We start from the raw sequence: 5,076 nt of genomic DNA, 5'->3' as shown, positions 1-5,076 counted from the left end.
TCCAACCATTAATTGGTTACCACACTATATTACTATGGTACCATTTTATAGAGTACCTACCTAGAGTACCTACCTAGAGTACCTACCTAGAGTACCTACCTAGAGTACTTACCTAGAGTATCTACCTAGAGTACCTACCTAGAGTACCTACCTAGAGTACCTACCTAGAGTACCTACCTAGAGTACCTACCTAGAGTACTTACCTAGAGTACCTACCTAGAGTACCTACCTAGAGTACTTACCTAGAGTACCTACCTAGAGTACCTACCTAGAGTACCTACCTAGAGTACCTACCTAGAGTACCTACCTAGAGTACCTACCTAGAGTACCTACCTAGAGTACCTACCTAGAGTATCTACCTAGAGTACCTACCTAGAGTACCTACCTAGAGTACCTACCTAGAGTATCTACCTAGAGTACCTACCTAGAGTACCTACCTAGAGTACCTACCTAGAGTACTTATCTAGAGTATCTGCCTAGAGTACCTACCTAGAGTACCTACCTAGAGTACCTACCTAGAGTACTTACCTAGAGTACCTACCTAGAGTACCTACCTAGAGTACTTATCTAGAGTATCTGCCTAGAGTACCTACCTAGAGTACCTACCTAGAGTACCTACCTAGAGTACCTACCTAGAGTACTACCTAGAGTATCTACCTAGAGTACCTACCTAGAGTACCTACCTAGAGTACCTACCTAGAGTACCTACCTAGAGTACCTACCTAGAGTACCTACCTAGAGTACCTACCTAGAGTATCTACCTAGAGTACCTACCTAGAGTACCTACCTAGAGTACCTACCTAGAGTACTACCTAGAGTACCTACCTAGAGTATCTACCTAGAGTACCTACCTAGAGTACTTACCTAGAGTACCTACCTAGAGTACCTACCTAGAGTACCTACCTAGAGTACTTACCTAGAGTACCTACCTAGAGTACCTACCTAGAGTACCTACCTAGAGTACCTACCTAGAGTACCTACCTAGAGTACCTACCTAGAGTACCTACCTAGAGTACCTACCTAGAGTACCTACCTAGAGTACCTACCTAGAGTACCTACCTAGAGTACCTACCTAGAGTACCTACCTAGAGTACCTACCTAGAGTACCTACCTAGAGTACCTACCTAGAGTACCTACCTAGAGTACCTACCTAGAGTACCTACCTAGAGTACCTACCTAGAGTACCTACCTAGAGTACCTACCTAGAGTACCTACCTAGAGTACTTACCTAGAGTACCTACCTAGAGTACCTACCTAGAGTACCTACCTAGAGTACCTACCTAGAGTACCTACCTAGAGTACCTACCTAGAGTACCTACCTAGAGTACCTACCTAGAGTACCTACCTAGAGTACCTACCTAGAGTACCTACCTAGAGTACCTACCTAGAGTACCTACCTAGAGTACCTACCTAGAGTACCTACCTAGAGTACCTACCTAGAGTACCTACCTAGAGTACCTACCTAGAGTATCTACCTAGAGTACCTACCTAGAGTACCTACCTAGAGTACCTACCTAGAGTACCTACCTAGAGTACCTACCTAGAGTACCTACCTAGAGTACCTACCTAGAGTACCTACCTAGAGTACCTACCTAGAGTACCTACCTAGAGTATCTACCTAGAGTACCTACCTAGAGTACCTACCTAGAGTACCTACCTAGAGTATCTACCTAGAGTACCTACCTAGAGTACCTACCTAGAGTACCTACCTAGAGTATCTACCTAGAGTACCTACCTAGAGTACCTACCTAGAGTACCTACCTAGAGTACTATCTAGAGTATCTACCTAGAGTACCTACCTAGAGTACCTACCTAGAGTACCTACCTAGAGTACTTACCTAGTGTACCTACCTAGAGTACCTACCTAGAGTACTTACCTAGAGTATCTACCTAGAGTACCTACCTAGAGTACCTACCTAGAGTACCTACCTAGAGTACTTACCTAGAGTACCTACCTAGAGTACTACCTAGAGTACCTACCTAGAGTACCTACCTAGAGTACCTACCTAGAGTACCTACCTAGAGTACCTACCTAGAGTACCTACCTAGAGTACCTACCTAGAGTACCTACCTAGAGTACCTACCTAGAGTACCTACCTAGAGTACCTACCTAGAGTACCTACCTAGAGTACCTACCTAGAGTACCTACCTAGAGTACCTACCTAGAGTACCTACCTAGAGTACCTACCTAGAGTACCTACCTAGAGTACCTACCTAGAGTACCTACCTAGAGTACCTACCTAGAGTACCTACCTAGAGTACCTACCTAGAGTACCTACCTAGAGTACCTACCTAGAGTACCTACCTAGAGTACCTACCTAGAGTACCTACCTAGAGTACCTACCTAGAGTACCTACCTAGAGTACCTACCTAGAGTACCTACCTAGAGTACCTACCTAGAGTACCTACCTAGAGTACCTACCTAGAGTACCTACCTAGAGTACCTACCTAGAGTACCTACCTAGAGTACCTACCTAGAGTACCTACCTAGAGTACCTACCTAGAGTACCTACCTAGAGTACCTACCTAGAGTACCTACCTAGAGTACCTACCTAGAGTACCTACCTAGAGTACCTACCTAGAGTACTACCTAGAGTACCTACCTAGAGTACCTACCTAGAGTACCTACCTAGAGTACCTACCTAGAGTACCTACCTAGAGTACCTACCTAGAGTACCTACCTAGAGTACCTACCTAGAGTACCTACCTAGAGTACCTACCTAGAGTACCTACCTAGAGTACCTACCTAGAGTACCTACCTAGAGTACCTACCTAGAGTACCTACCTAGAGTACCTACCTAGAGTACCTACCTAGAGTATCTACCTAGAGTACCTACCTAGAGTACCTACCTAGAGTACCTACCTAGAGTACCTACCTAGAGTACCTACCTAGAGTACCTACCTAGAGTACCTACCTAGAGTACCTACCTAGAGTACCTACCTAGAGTACCTACCTAGAGTACCTACCTAGAGTACTTATCTAGAGTACCTACCTAGAGTATCTACCTAGAGTACCTACCTAGAGTACTTACCTAGAGTACCTACCTAGAGTACCTACCTAGAGTACCTACCTAGAGTACTTACCTAGAGTACTATGCCTAGAGTACCTACCTAGAGTACCTACCTAGAGTACCTACCTAGAGTACCTACCTAGAGTACTTATCTAGAGTACCTACCTAGAGTACCTACCTAGGGTACTTACCTAGAGTACCTACCTAGAGTACCTACCTAGAGTACCTACCTAGAGTACATACCTAGAGTACCTACCTAGAGTACCTACCTAGAGTACTTATCTAGAGTATCTGCCTAGAGTACCTACCTAGAGTACCTACCTAGAGTACCTACCTAGAGTACATACCTAGAGTACCTACCTAGAGTACCTACCTAGAGTACTTATCTAGAGTATCTGCCTAGAGTACCTACCTAGAGTACCTACCTAGAGTACCTACCTAGAGTACCTACCTAGAGTACCTACCTAGAGTATCTACCTAGAGTACCTACCTAGAGTACCTACCTAGAGTACCTACCTAGAGTACCTACCTAGAGTACCTACCTAGAGTACCTACCTAGAGTACCTACCTAGAGTACCTACCTAGAGTACCTACCTAGAGTACCTACCTAGAGTACCTACCTAGAGTACCTACCTAGAGTACCTACCTAGAGTACCTACCTAGAGTACTACCTAGAGTATCTACCTAGAGTACCTACCTAGAGTACCTACCTAGAGTACCTACCTAGAGTACCTACCTAGAGTACCTACCTAGAGTACTTACCTAGAGTACCTACCTAGAGTACCTACCTAGAGTACTTACCTAGAGTATCTACCTAGAGTACCTACCTAGAGTACCTACCTAGAGTACCTACCTAGAGTACCTACCTAGAGTACCTACCTAGAGTACCTACCTAGAGTACCTACCTAGAGTATCTACCTAGAGTACCTACCTAGAGTACCCACCTAGATTACCTACCTAGAGTACTTATTTAGAGTACCTACCTAGAGTACCTACCTAGAGTACCTACCTAGAGTACCCACCTAGATTACCTACCTAGAGTACCTACCTAGAGTATCTAACTAGAGTACCTACCTAGAGTACCTACCTAGAGTACTTACCTAGAGTATCTACCTAGAGTACCTACCTAGAGTACCCACCTAGATTACCTACCTAGAGTATCTAACTAGAGTACCTACCTAGAGTACCTACCTAGAGTACCTACCTAGAGTACTTATCTAGAGTATCTGCCTAGAGTACCTACCTAGAGTACCTACCTAGAGTACCTACCTAGAGTACTTACCTAGTGTACCTACCTAGAGTACCTACCTAGAGTACTTATCTAGAGTATCTGCCTAGAGTACCTACCTAGAGTACCTACCTAGAGTACCTACCTAGAGTACCTACCTAGAGTACTTACCTAGAGTATCTACCTAGAGTACCTACCTAGAGTACCCACCTAGATTACCTACCTAGAGTATCTAACTAGAGTACCTACCTAGAGTACCTACCTAGAGTACCTACCTAGAGTATCTAACTAGAGTACCTACCTAGAGTACCTACCTAGAGTACCTACCTAGAGTACTTATCTAGAGTACCTACCTAGAGTATCTACCTAGAGTACCTACCTAGAGTACTTATCTAGAGTACCTACCTAGAATACCTACCTAGAGTACCTACCTAGAGTACTTACCTAGAGTACCTACCTAGAGTACTTATCTAGAGTACTTATCTAGAGTACCTACCTAGAGTATCTACCTAGAGTACCTACCTAGAGTACTTATCTAGAGTACCTACCTAGAGTAACTACCTAGAGTACCTACCTAGAGTACTTATCTAGAGTACCTACCTAGAATACCTACCTAGAGTACCTACCTAGAGTACCTACCTAGAGTACCTACCTAGAGTAACTACCTAGAGTACTTACCTAGAGTACCTACATAGAGTACCTACCTAGAGTACCTACCTAGAGTACTTATCTAGAGTACCTACCTAGAGTATCTACCTAGAGTACCTACCTAGAGTACTATCTAGAGTACCTACCTAGAGTATCTACCTAGAGTACCTACCTAGAGTACTTATCTAG

Source organism: Bolinopsis microptera, chromosome 9 (assembly GCF_026151205.1).
Source record: "Bolinopsis microptera isolate Bmic1 chromosome 9, MBARI_Bmic_1.0, whole genome shotgun sequence".
NCBI classification, from domain to species: domain Eukaryota; kingdom Metazoa; phylum Ctenophora; class Tentaculata; order Lobata; family Bolinopsidae; genus Bolinopsis; species Bolinopsis microptera.
This window is presented reverse-complemented; position numbering follows the sequence as displayed.